This window comes from Arvicanthis niloticus, chromosome 3 (genome assembly GCF_011762505.2).
Source record: "Arvicanthis niloticus isolate mArvNil1 chromosome 3, mArvNil1.pat.X, whole genome shotgun sequence".
Classification (NCBI taxonomy): Eukaryota; Metazoa; Chordata; class Mammalia; order Rodentia; family Muridae; genus Arvicanthis; species Arvicanthis niloticus.
This window is the reverse complement of record NC_047660.1, coordinates 63,889,589-63,904,239: the sequence shown is the minus strand read 5'-3', so window position 1 is coordinate 63,904,239 and position 14,651 is coordinate 63,889,589. Positions and strand designations below refer to the sequence as shown.

Here is a 14,651-nt window from a genome sequence, read left to right as displayed (position 1 = left end):
ATCTTGTTACTACCTCATAACTATAAATTTTCTACTGTTATGAATTGTAATATAAATATCTGATATGCAGGATATCTGTTAAGTGACCTCTGTGAAAGGGTCAATTGACCCTGAAGGGATGGAGACCCACAGATCGAGAACTGCTATTCCAAATGTTCTAACTGTTGTCACCTCAGATTAAGTGTCTTCCTTTGTGCATCCCCAAACGTGTGTGACTCACATTCTGTCTCTACCACATTTGTTAAATTGTATATTTATTTCCCTGCCAACTCAGCTCAGGCTCAATGTTTTCACAAAAGTGTTTACAAAATTAAGAGAGCCATCTTTGTTACTCAGCCCAGAATAGGTACACATACACATGCGTGCACTCGCCACACATTTCTCACTGAATACATTTAAAGAACAGTGCAACACCCAAATACTTTTTTTCTGGGGAGGAAAAATGGTGGTGGGGGAGAGGATTGGAGAAACCAGAAGACACAAATTGCAGAAAATGACAACTGGTAAGGAGAGAGAGAGAGAGAGAAAGAGAGAGAGAGAGAGAGAGAGAGAGAGAGAGAGAGAGAGAGAGAGAGAGAGAGAGAGAGACTTGGTTCTTGCTATCCCCAGACAGCTGGAAAGGACACAGAATACTTATGCCCATAGACAGATGAAGCCCCATAGGTTTGAGAATAAACTGCTTCAGTGACACTCACAAGCAGTGATGTGGAAAGAGAAAGGAAGCTTGCACGCGCCTTTGAATCCTCAGCTATCTAGGAAGTGTGGGCCTATAATGAATGGGAAGGGTAGGAGTTAAATTCCAAAGACATTGATTCTGGATTTGTCTCTAAAGTTTCTTCAGAAGCACTCTACGCTTTGACATTTACCCAGGATTTACCAAGTCAAAATGCTTTAATAAGAGCCTTGCTTTCCTAGCTACATTCACAGCTATAGATGAGTGGAGGTGTGAGCAGAAGAAATATGAAGAAATGAAGAAAACGTGAGTTTCTTTGTATACAAAGCCTGGTTCTACCCAACACCTGAGTGCTTAAAAGTCCAAAAAGGATAGTTTGAGTTGAGTTGAGTTGACACAGCTAACAGTTTAGGGAGTGAAGGTCCAACCTAACCACTCTAAGAAATTTGACCCCTGGGTCCAGTAAGGCCCCTAACAAGCACTGTATCACTGCAGCCAAATCCTCGTTCAGTCATTCATTCATTTTGGCAAGTATTGACCATCACTGGCCAGCACCCAGCACCTGCTAAAATTGATCAATACAGCACCATCACTCAGGGTCAGGGAGCTGACTGTTACAAGAAAAGCAAGCAGAAGAGTCACATGGTCATGTGGCAGAGACAATATCAGTTCTGGGACTCAGAAAGCATACCAACAGCCCCCCACCCCCACCCCAAGGATAAAAATGAAGAACAGTCTAGAAGACTTGAAAACAGCATATCACTGAAGCAGGGTATGTAGTATATCCCAGGGCTGGAGACAAGATCAAAGTCATAAAACATATGACCCTTAAGCAGCCACAGAGCCACTGCAAAGCCTGTTCAAGTGTGGATCTTATTTCTTTGGTTTTCTCACAACAAACCTGTGAATTACCTAGCTGTTCATTGTCCTAAGGAGTCTCGGTGAATGGTTGTTTGCTGAACCACTATGTGTGCATGTGAACATTTGATACCAGAGAGCCAAAAGCACCTCCAGTTAAAATAGGTTGGCTATCACCAGCCAAAGAGCACACACAGGCTGGTCCGAGGACCCCAGCACATACATAGCAGAGGACTGACTTGTCTGGTCTCAGTGGGAGAGGATGCACCTACTCCTATTGAGACTTGATGCCCCAGAGAAGGGGAAGGCTGTGGGGCTACCTCTCAGAGCCAAAGGGGAGGAGGTGGGGGGAAGAACTCTGTGAGGGAGACTAAAGGGGGGGCAACATTTGAGATGTAAGTAAATAAAGTAACTAATCATTTTTTAAAAGGTTGGCTATGGGAATCTTGTGTTCATGAACACTGGACAGGATAGAGCCACTGGTTCTCCAGTTGACCCAGGCATGCCCAACCTGAAACCCATAATAGCTATAAATGCTAAATGCAACCCAACACATTTATAAATTTCTCTTGGATTTGATCCAGGCATTCCCCAAGAGACACCAAACAAGAATGGTGTCCCACTGTAACAAAAAATTTCCCTTCCCTCCCTGATCCTGGCCCTCCCTGCCTCCTCCTCACCATTGGCCCTAGACCACTGAGAGCATGGAACAGTGAGTGCTATGAAAATGCTGGATACCTCTGCTCGACTGAACTTCCACTAAAGATTACTGGACCATTCCAGTTCTAGCACACTAGAGTATCAAAGCTCACCCCCTCCTTATAGGAGCTGGTGTTGTGACTGTGCTTGCCTTTTGTTTCTAGAGGTCACCCTCCCTGGACCAAGCTCACCAGAAAGAACAAACAAACCCACTATCTCAGCCTCTGATCTAGGATTGGAAGAGACTCCCAACCTCTATTGCTGCACTCTCTGTTAGAGGCACAAGCAATAAAGAAAACTGCAGACTCAAACATGCCAACAAAGTCACTGTGGTTACAAGATCCACAAATGGGTGAGAGCAAGCCTTTGGGAACCCAGAAACTGTGGGTATCTCTGAATTTTGCTGATCTCTATCTTAACCTCAGCTTCACAGAGCAAAGCCTAGAGGGCTCAAGAGTCTGGAGAACATGATTCTACTTTTAAATCTCAAAGGACAGGAGACAAAGCCAGTGTCAGATGTGTTACCAGCATGGCCCAATACAGGCTGTTGGATCATGGGACCAAAATTCAGTAGGAAATATAAATGTAACTCAGAACAACCCAACAGAAGAAGGCAGAAGGAATTTAACCACTGCTACAAACATCTGCTACTCAAGAGTGGTAGTGCCACATGGGTTGATAACTATATCCTTCCAGGCTGCACACCTCTGGGCACTCAGTAATACTCAGATACCTGAGTCAAGGAGCTCTGAGTGTGATCAGTCATTTATGGTTCCAGTAGAAGATGAGGCAGAAATTTGATGAGGGACACAAGAGGTCCAATACAGCCAGGACTTGTGTATCCTCTCTTTCCCACTCTGGCCTTCTTAACCATCCAGAAGTTGGGCATGAAGCTAGCTGCTCTGAATTAGTAGAGAGAATTAATTTGATACCTCAGGGCAAAAACTATAACAAGCAAGAAAGAGGTCAACCCAAGTCTGAGTTGTCAGACCCTCTTCTTCCTTGCCCATAGGGATTGGTTTTGCCATCGCCCAAAGTCTGGCTGAGGATGGGGCCCACGTGGTCGCCAGCAGCTGGAAGCAGCAGAATGTGGACCGTGCAGTGGTCATGCTGAAGGAGAAATGACTCTGTGTGTCAGGCACTGTGTCATGTAGGGAAAGCAGAAGATTGGGAGAAACTGGTGGCCATGGTGAGGGGTATAGAAGGTAAAACACAGGAACTCCACTTCTGTGATCCACACCAGAGTAACAAGTTATAGGCTCCACTGAGAACATGTGTCACCTGTGTCACTTGATGATTACCTCTGAGCAGAAATCAGACACATTCAGGGCAGGAGGGAGATGCTAGAGTGGGGAGCACTTGGGAATCGAAGAAAGGGGCTTCCAGCCATTTGTTGAATATCCACCAGAGCCTCCTAGAAGACCCTGGGGCAAGATCTGATCAGAGACAGAGATGTTGTAGAGGAAGACATTCTGGTTCTTAGCCAGAGCTGGTGTTCAGGAAAAAATGGAAAGGTGACCAGTATATTCAGGAAAGATTTCAAATGAGAGCTGGGTTGCAAAAATGGCAGCCCAGCGTGCCTGGGGTCGGGGAACATAAAAGGCAAGTAGAGCGGAAACCCCAGCTTTGTCCAGTGTCAGTCTCTCTCTCTCTCTCTCTCTCTCTCTCTCTCTCTCTCTCTCTCTCTCTCTCTCTCTCTCTCTCTCTCTCTCTCTCTCTCTCTCTCTCTCTCTCTCTGTGTGTGTGTGTGTGTGTGTGTGTGTGTGTGTGTGTGTTAGCCCCTGAAAAGAGAACCAGTTGTCCTCCAACTTTGCTTAGCATTGTCCTTCTCTAGGACTGGGTCCAGGTTTATTCCCAGACCAATAAGCATGCTGTCCCACTATGACAAAAACTTCCCTTCCTTCCATGTCTCCTCCTCACCCACAGACCCTGGAACACTGTGTGGGTATGGATTTCCTGATGTGTATTGCAGGGGTTAATCCTTTGGTGGGAAGCACTTTAGGGAACAATGAACAAATCTGGGACAAGGTAAGATCTGAGGAACCAAAAAGAGGCTGGTAGAACTTCAGCCTCAACATTTGGATAACCCTCCCCCACCTAAGTTGGCACACCCCTGGTACCCCTCAGCTCCACACATCCACTTCCTGTCATAAGCTCATTGACACGAGGCAAGGCCAGGTGTCAAGACTCCCTGCACCTCAATATTCCCAGACATCATCTAAAGAAGCGAATGTCCTTCCTCGCCCAGGGATGTGTATTCCACATCACTGGCACCTGTGGGCTATTGTCCTGGAACCCAGCCTTCCCCAGGTCCCCTGATTCTCTCTGCTGTGTTCTAGATGGAACTAGTACCTTTAGAGACAAGGAAAGGGGGTTGGAGAGATGACTGAGCAGTTAAGAACACCGACTGTTCTTCCAGAGGTCCTGAGTTCAATTCCCAGCAACCACACGGTGGCTCACAACCATCTCTCTTGTAGAGACAAGGAAAGGTATCTCAGACTAAGCATCTTCAATCCCCAGAGTCGTCAACCTGATCTCTTTAGTACTGAACCTTCAAGATGTCCCCCTTACCCCACAGATGCCTCAATAAACTTCCCTTGGCAGAAGCATCGTATACACATTCTACCTTGCTTGTCTTGCTTGTTTCCTGATGTGAGAGAATGATTCTTCTAAATGATTCTTCTCCCCTGGCCCTTGTTTGCTTTGATTTCAGATCCTGAGTATGAATGTGAAGGCCCCAGCCCTGTTACTGAGTCAGCTTCTGCCCTATATGGAAAATAGGGGGTTGAGGGTGGAGAAGGGAACAAGGGAGGGGCTACTTGCTATCAAAGAGGGAGCAAGGAAGCAGGAGTGTCAACAACACAAGGACAGTAAGAATTTGTCTTTCAAACTTTAGGGTCACTTAAAGAAATCAAAGAACCTGACCCATTATTGTGCCCAGAGAATGCAATGGCCAGGCGATTTGTTGGGGAATCTTCTGGAAGAAGAATGGAGGGTGGGGATCCTGAGAAAGAAAGGCAGGAGTTCCCACAACTGTCCTGGAATCAAGAAATGTAAGTGACTTCTTCTGGTGTGCAGTAACTTAGGTCATGAGGACTGGTGAGCCTGAGGTACCAAGTAGCATCTCTGTCCATCTGCCTCTCAGCCTTCTCCTCACAGACTCGGGGCAGAGGCCTCCCTGACCTGCTCCATCTCACCTGTGAGGGAGGCCTACACTGACTTTCTCTGACTTGATGTCCCACTGATCTCAGTGACCTGAGATGTTTCCAGAACTGTATTCTCCAGGAGTTCAGCATTTGTCTTGGGCAGGAACCCTGTAGCTATATTCCCAAGAGCTCTTTCACACTTACTGCACTGCAGACTGACCCCAGCATTAGATGCTTCCTGTTGTCTGCTGAGTGTGGTGGTAGATGGGAGTCCCCCCTCTCCCTCTCTTCCTCCCTCCCTCCTCCCATAATTATTTATATTGAATATTAATTATATAATATACATTATTTTCTTTCTCCCCATGATATATATGTGTACACACACACACACACAATCAGCTTTCCTATGCCAGCTAGTCTAGGATCTCAGGGTCCCCTCTCATAATGGTGTTTTAGCCAGCTACAATCCAATCCCATTCCAGTCTGCCAACCTGATCCAATCTCATTGCCCTTTAAAAATCTACTGGGTCTCTTCCCTTGCATAACAGTTTCTCCTTTGAAGACCATCATCAGCAGTCTTCCTGGCCAGCACAATCTATAGAGCCAGCCTCCCTCTGTAACTTAGACTGGCCAGTAGAGGTTGTTTCTAGGCCAAGTGCTTTGCAGATATTGCTTTAAGATTCTTGTTCCAGGGCTGGGCATATAACTCAGTGGTAGAGTACGTTCTCAGCTTGTATAAAGTCCCCAGGGAGAACAGAAAGCAAATCCTTCTGACTGGACTGCTTCCCCCAGCTCCTCCCACACTGGTGTGAGTCCAGTAAGCACAGCACCGGCTGAGCACCTGGTGCAGGAGGGTGAGCACCCAGGCCAGGGCTGTGTTTCTTCTCTAAAGTGGTCACCTATGAAATATAACCAGTGTTTCTAACGAATTATGACTGTCAAATCTCCTTCCAGTTCCAACACAGGCAAGGTGTGGAATTAGATTAAACCATATTTTCAAAAATGCCACTTTTGTAGGTTAAAAATAACCAAATAGTAATTCATAGGGTGCAACTCAACGCCATGATGGTTTTAGGTATTTTTAGCAGCACGATCCTTTCCATCAGAGGGTGCTCTTTGTGGGGGTCCAAAACAAACAGACAAAAGCAGGCGATGCCCAGGCTGAAATGTGGATTCTTCTGTTTCCTGGTGTCTGACCTGGGCACCTCTGCAGAACCTAGCTTCGTGAAACCGCCAGCAAAGGACTAATGAGACAGCATGGCCTCCCGAGTCAGAGGCCTGCCTTTAGATCAGAGCTCAGCACCACTGGGTGCTCCTGCCATTCTCATTCTTCAGCTCTACCTTTACCAGTCCAGCAAGAGCTCAGCCGATTAGCAGCCGTGTGAGCATTGCTGACTTGATAAAACATGCCAGCTACCAGAGTTTTAAAAAAAAATCCATCTATATGTATTTAGTGTAATAATAAATATCGTTTGAAAATAAAATAACCTGCAATTTAGTTTATCACATAGGTAGTACAAATATAATTTAATAATTAAATTCCGTTTATCATCTATAAAAATATTAATATTATTACTATTATTCTGGGATCTAAGCAAGCAAAATTGCCTCAGTCTTTTAAAGAAGGCAGGTGTTTATGAAGTCCATTTAAGTTGTTTCCATTCATTCTTATCTACTCGCTAAAATCCTGATTATCCTTATTCATGACCCAATTTAAATGGAGCCTCCTATATGCTGGAGAAAAAGGTACTCTCAGCCTCAATTTCTATACTTGACAAATACACCTTTCAGAAAATAGGGTAGAGTCCCAGCACTCGGGCTGACAGGAGCCAGTCACTAAAGAGCATTCTAAACCATGTGCTTCACACCCACTGAGGAATCAGGCAGTCAGTCTATAAAACCTGAGGCAAAAAAAAAAAAAAAAAAAAAAAAAAAAAAAAAAAAGGAGGGAAAGGCAGGGAAATCATAGCATGAATGAAGCAAACCATCTATTACCCCAAACAAAGATGTTTTGGAGGTTTCAAAGAAATAAAAACATACCAAAATAATTTTCACACCAGAAAGATAGAAACAGAGTTATGCTGATAAGAGATTCTTGTGGGGCTGGAGAGATGGCTCGGTAGTTAAGAGCAATGGCTGCTCTTTCAGATGTCTTGAGTTCAATTCCCAGCAACCACATTGTGGCTCACAGCCATCTGTAAAGGGATCCGATGCCTTCTTCTGGTGTGTCTGAAGACAGCTACAGTGTATTCATATAGATAAAATAAATCTTTAGAAAAAAGGAGAGAGATTCTTGTGTTGTTTAGACGGGGCAAGAATATTAGATCTCAGTTAAACAGCTCCATTTTACTTTCTGGCTAACAACTCTAACAGTGTCCAGAGAAGACAAAATACATTTTTAAACTAATACAGAGGTAGAAACAAATAAATAAAAAAATAATAATAATAGTGAACAGGCTAAAAGGAACTAAAGGTGGGATGAATTTTGTATTAACTAACTCTTACTTTATCAGTAAACACTGTTAAAATATAAAACCACCAAGCTGGGACGAGGGAGATAACTCAGGGTTAGTAAAGTGTTTCCTTCACAAGGATGAGGACGCAAGCTTACTCCACAGAACCCAAACAAGAAAGTCAGACATTTCTCCACTGAAGGTCCAGGCTGCCCAGGCTGCCCAGGCTGCCCAGGCTGCCCAGGCTGCCCAGGCTGCCCAGGCTGCCCTGGGAGGAAGAGCCCAGACCAGTGAGATATCCCTTCTCAAAGACAGTGCACAATGTCTGAGGACTGATACCCAAGCTTGTCCCTGACATCTACACACATGTGCATGAACACACACAAAAGAAAGAAAGAAAGAAAGAAAGAAAGAAAGAAAGAAAGAAAGAAAGAAAGAAAGAAAGGAAGGAAGGAAGGAAGGAAGAGAAAGGAAGAAAGGAAGAAAGGAAGAAAGGAAGAAAGAAAGAAAGAAAGAAAGAAAGAAAGAAAGAAAGAAAGAAAGAAAGAAAGAAAGAAAAACCATTGGTCTAGAACCTTTACTCCAATTGGGTTTTTAGTGCATTGTAATTAAATAGAATTACCTCACTATCCCTCTTCCCTTTCCTCTGTCCAGTCCCTTCCAGACACTCTCCCTCAACCCTTTCCATGGCTCCCACTTTCAAATTGATAATCTTTTTTCCTTTTTTATTATTATTGTTAAATACAAATATATATCATATATATATATATATATATATATATATATGATATATATATATATGATATATATGATATATATCTTAAACATATATAGCATGTATAATTTTTGGTGACTATAAAATAATATGACTCCTTAAGGCTTTATGACACAAGCCCCATGTGTCTGTTCTTCCTTCCCCTTCTGTCTTGACCCCCTCCCTCCTCTCCAGGTAAAGCTCTCTGTCTGTTCTTCTATCTCCCTCTCCTCTCACCTGTATCCCGTATTCTCACCCATATCCTGTATTCTCACCTGTATCCTGTATTCTCACCTGTATCCTGTATTCTCACCTGTATCCTGTATTCTCACCTGTATCCTGTATTCTCACCTGTATTCTTTCTCAAGCCCCTCCCCCACAATTGGTGCCTTTATACTTTCCAGGCTTCTGCGTGTACTTCACAGCCTATCTAAGGATTTGGAGCTAGTAATACCTCAAGAATGTTTATCATCCTTAACAATTACACAAACATAAATTATAGCAACTTCAAGGTTTTATTTCATCCCAGCCAGAGTGGCTAAGACCAACAAAACAGCTAACAGCATATGCTGGTGAGATTGTGGGAAAGACAGACCATTCGCTATTGGTGGGAATGCAAATTCATGCAGCCAATCCACAATTCGCAAATCAGTGTGGAGAATCCTCAGAGAGCTAAAACTAAATCTACCACATGACCTAGCTATGCCACTCCCTGGCACATCCCCATACTTGCTGTCCTATTCTATAGACACTTGCTCAGTTATGGTCATTGCCCCCCATTCACAATAGCCAGGAAATGGAAACAACCTAAATGCCCTTCAACCGATCAGTGGATGATAATGGTATGTGTCCACAATGCAACACTATTCAGCTACAGAGAAAACAGAAATTATGACATCTACAGGTAAATGGGTGGAGCTGGAAAAGACTTTATTGAATGAAGTAACCCAGACCCAGAAAGACAAAGGCCACCTGTTGTTTCTCATCTTCTGTCCCTACCTCCTAATTAGCTTTTAATCTGATATGATAACAAGAGTATAGCTGCTTGTTTTATGAATGTTAATTATGTTCCCAAAAAAACTGCTTGTGCCAGAGTATCTGCACGTAGCTTCAGGGAACCAGCCCCCAATTGGTTCTGATTGGTAAATAAAGATGCCAACAGCCGATAGTTGGGGAGGACAGACAGAGGCAGGATTTTTGGATTCCTGGGCTTAGTCCTGGAAGGAGGGAAAGCAGGTTGAGATCCACCATGCTGGAATAGTGTGGAGGAGAAGAGAGACAGGACTCGTGACAAGAGTGGAAGACAGAGAGACACAGCCACCCACCATGTGAAGGAGCCGAAAGAGGCCTGCCTAACTGGGTCTAGAGAAGCCAAGATAGAACATAGAATTTAGTAAGTAGTAACTTGGAATTATCGACAGGAGGTACTGGGGGTTAGACAGTGGCCCAGCTATTGTGCTGTTTAAGGCATATTAAAATATAAAGGTTGTGTTGTGTGTTTCATTCAGGAACACAAACCACTGGGGTGGGTAGCAAACCAGCCAACAAGATTTATTAATTAATTATTAATTCAGCACAAGAGCATGCTTTGCAAGGGTTTTGTTGCTGTAAACTGGCCTTTAAGCTAAGAAGGAATCATTCCAGGGTTGTCAGAGCTCTGGGGAAAACCAGGGACAGAATTATTCAAAGTAGGGCAAGCAAAGTATAGCACAGAGCACAAAGGCAGCTCAGCCATTGAACTTAAAAGTTCCCATTTTAAAATCTCTCTTCTCAGATGCAAGCATCATCTTTTCCTGTCTGACAACAGTGCTAACGTAGAACTGTATCACTTACGTTAAACAAAGCTGGAATGTGCAGGGAGGAGTAAAATCACAGAAGCAGAAGGAAAGAACAAAGCGGGCATCACTGGAGAAGAGGCCAGGGTATGACCCAGCAGGATAATGCTTGCTTAGCTTGTGTAAAGCCCTGGGATTGATCCTACACCTTGAAGGAAGAAAGAAAGGGAAGAAAAGAGGGGAGGAGGTTAGGAAGAAGGAAGAGAGGCTAGGAGTCATACAATATGTGAATAAGTAAAACCAAAAATTTATCTTAAAAAACTAGTGCTTGTGACAAATTTCAAGTAAAAGTCAATGTAAAACACCAAATAACATCAGGAATAAAGACAAACGCAGGACCAGAGATACTGAAGGCAATAAAACAGCACTAAGCAAGTGATCATGCCAACCAGACATGCAGAAATCGTATTAAAACACAATTTTTAAAATTATATACCCTACCAAGAATTAATTCAAAAGCACATAGGAAGTGTTTCTAGTCTTTTATTGGATTTTGAGAATTTCTTATAATGCTTTTTGATCACAGTTACCCTTCCCCCAACTCCTCCCAGATCCTCCCTGAACATACCCAACTTCCTGTCCTCTTTTTTTTTTTTTTTTAATCTGTCATGTCCGGCTGGTGATCTCATATACTCTTGGAGGTTTTGCCTTCAGGGGAGCATGGTTGACCTCCCAAAGACTACACTCTTGGAAGAAAAATGACCCTTCCTCTCCCAGCAGCCATCAACTGCCACTAGCTCCTCAGCTAGAGTGGCTCTTCATGGCCACCCCTCCCTTGGTGTTGGGATTTGGTCTGACTTACACTTGTGCAAATCTTGTGCGAGCTGTCACAACAACTGTCCATTCATATGTACAGCTTCCCTGCCATGTCTGGAAAACATGGTTTCATTTGTACTCATCCAAAACTCTGGTTCTTAAGACACTTCCAGCATCCTCTTTTGATAGAGCCCCTGGGCCTTGGGAGGTGGAGGTATAATATGGATATCCCATGTTGGGCTAAGCATTCTGAAGTCTCTTCTTCTCTTCACCTTGACCAATGTGGGTCTCTGTGTCAATCCCCATCTACTACAAAAAGAAGCTTGTCTAATGAAGATTGAGAGAGCTATGGGAATACAGGTAAGCTATTGAGAGTCAATTTGCTTGGCATGATGGTGCAAGTCTTTAATCTCGATACTTGGGAGGAAGAGAAAGGCGGATTTCTGTGAGTTCGAGGCCAGCTTGGTCTACAAAGCAAGTTCCAGGACAGCCAGGACTACATAATAGAAAGACCTTGTCTCAAAAATAAAACAAAAGAGTTGTTTTAATACTATGTTCATTTAGCATAACAATATTAATCTACGGTCAGGGTTTTTTCCAAAAGCAAAATCCAAACACAGAAGGCCTCTCTGTTAATATAACCTGATAAACATTATTGAGGACCTAAGGAAAATAAAGATAAATCTTCCGACCAGACCTGAGCTGTTCTCCCTTACTCCTATGCCCCCAAACCCCTACACCAACTCCATTCTCAGCCACACACAGGATAACTGCTCAGCTTATATCCTGCCCCTCGTTACCTTGCCAGACAAGGTCCTGGTGTCCTCATTTGTAGCCTATGTACCACTTCCTGTAAGTATGACTGTATGTGGCTCCAGTCAGGCAAGAAGAAATTTCCCCTTTTCATCCAGAACATTGGGTGCAAGGAAATAAACAACATTTAACAACAGCTTCCTCAGAACTACTCACAAGCAAAAGAGATCTTTCATCTTACATAAAGGCACTTAACGTAGTGCCTTGTCTTCTTGGCATTGTCTTCCAAACCTGATGATCAGGATATGTTACCCAGTCAATTCCCTGAGCAGAATGCAGGAAAACCAAATGTCTCAGCCTCAATCCTGGTCTCTCTGTCTCCTTCTCTTTCTGTCCTCAGAGGCTGGGGGTCTGCAGTATCAATGAAACAGCCCTACAGGGACTAACAAAGACTCTGACAGTGGAGTTAGCAGCAAATAACATCCACGTGAACAGTGGAGCACCAGGAGTCATCAGCACAGACTTCAGGCAAGTGCTGAGGACCAAGGGCAGAAAGCTCTTCTACCCACTAAGTATACGGTGCCTGACACTTCCCAGCTGTGCCCCACAGGAACCTGCACTCTTTTTTTTTTTTTTTTTTTAAATAATTTTCTCATACAATGCATTCTCCCTCCGCTCCTTCCAGTTCTCCCACATATACCTCCCCTGCCTCCCAAACCCACTCCTCCTCTATTTCCCTTCAGAAAAGAACAGACCTCCCAGGGATAACAACTGAACATGGCATAACAAGCTGCAATAAGACTAGGTGCAGCTCCTCATATTAAGGCTGGATGAGACTTCCCAGTAGAAGGAAAAGTGTCCTGGGGCAAATGAAAGAGCCAGAGACGGCCCCAATCCCACTGTTAGAAGTCCCAGGAAAACACCAAGCTAACAACCATAACATATATACAGAGGACTTGGCACAGACCCCGGAAGGCTCCCTGACTGCTGCTTCAGTCTCTGTGAGCCCCTATGATCCCTGCTTAATTGACTCTGTGGGCCTGTTCTCCTGGTGAGATCTATTCTCTTAGGCTTAGACCCTTGGCCTACTTTTTGCTCAGATGCTCTAGTCCACAGCTTTTCAGGCCCACATTAGAATAAAAATCAGGGTCATCCCAGAGTGTCCCACTGAAGCCCTTTCACAAACACACAACACACATCATGTAGAGCCCGTGTGGCTGCATCTGGCCTGAACAGTCCTCTAACTTTTGACCTCACCTTTAGCTCACTGAAGACTCAGCCCTTGAGGAACTTTTGAAGTCTTTCTATGGAATGCAGAGTCAGGTTAGAATGAAGCAGATTCCCTTGTAGATCTGAATTAAAATGACCTCAGAACCTACATGAAAGAGGAAAGAAACATAATAGCCTAGTGCTTGTCAGGTCACTGGCCAATCCCCTTTCTAGAATCTGAAGACCCTCAAAGGCCTCTGTAGTTCCTTGCAGAGCCCACACGTCTTCAGCTGCAGTCCTTTGTTCATCTCCACAGGGTCTTGATTCTACAATCTTACACAAGATCTTGGGGCCAGTGTGGAAGGTGTCCTTGTCTCCTCTCTCCATGCAGAGTCAGTCAGCCTGAAGACAATGCAGAACTCTTGTCTTTTTTGTGCTCCCCAGAGGCCAGCTATCTCAATGGTGAGAACATCACTGTAGCTGACTGGTCCCCCCACACCTAAGGCCAGAGCTCAGGCTCACCTCTCCACATAGAAGCCCTGTGTGACCCTAGGGCACGTGCTGCAGTATTCTAAAGATAAGCCTGTGTTTTAAATGTGCATACTTCAGTTCAGAGCTTTCACAGACAAATAAAACCTCATTAGAAAAGAGTTTGTAATACAAAACTATCATTAAAGGGAGCAAAACAGTGTCAGTTGCCAGAAAATAAAACGTAGGGCTTGAGTATCTCAGATAAGAGGACAGAGTTGAGCACAGAAAGTGCTGGAAGCAAGAAGAGCAAATTGGCTTTCTGAGCATGCGGAATATTCCCTAAACAGTTCTGAACTGGCCTCTTACTATCTAACTCTGCAGCTAAGGGAGCTGCGACTTAAAGTCGATGCCCTGAGAAGACTCATGTGGTCCTGAGTGGGAGCTGAAGCCTACTTTGTTTCTACAGTGAAGAGGGAACAGCATGGACCGCATGCCTGAGGAAAGAGCGTCCCCCAGGGTTCTTATTGTCCCATTAGATTCCTATCCTGTAAGACCTGAGCTGGTCTGCTGCATCCCTGCACATGCCCACCACAGGATATTAGTGGAATAAGTCTTTTTTTCTTTAAATGCTTATTACCTTGGTAGTTTCTTACAATTTCAGAAAGCTAACTAACATACACAGACTGACAGTAGACGCTTTCTTTCTGAAAATTCAATTCCAAGGTCCTCCAGAGTCCAAACATTCTCAGATAGTGGGCACCAACCACCATTGTCCCCTAACTTGGCTGGGTCAGAGCATCATTGCCTGGATGGAACAGAAAATATATCTCAGTGTCCTTCTACTGACCCTCAGAGGAAAATGTAAGCAAAAGACAATATGGAATGGAATGAGTCAAAGAGAGGTTAGAAGAGAGCTAGATCTCAAGCAGGAGTGTTTGGAGACCACACGGAATTACATAGCCAGACCGACCCAGAGAGCTCCTACCCCTAATGCTAACCCAGTGAGTGTGCATGGAAGATGGAGTCCTTAGAGGGAACAGACAT

The 14,651-nt window shown here is 44.2% G+C and overlaps 1 pseudogene; it reads left to right on the top strand.

Moving 5' to 3' along the window:
• The first annotated feature begins 442 nt into the window (after nucleotides 1-442).
• Nucleotides 443-13,460, top strand: LOC117705608 (dehydrogenase/reductase SDR family member 2, mitochondrial-like; annotated as a pseudogene).
• The last annotated feature ends 1,191 nt before the right edge of the window (nucleotides 13,461-14,651 follow it).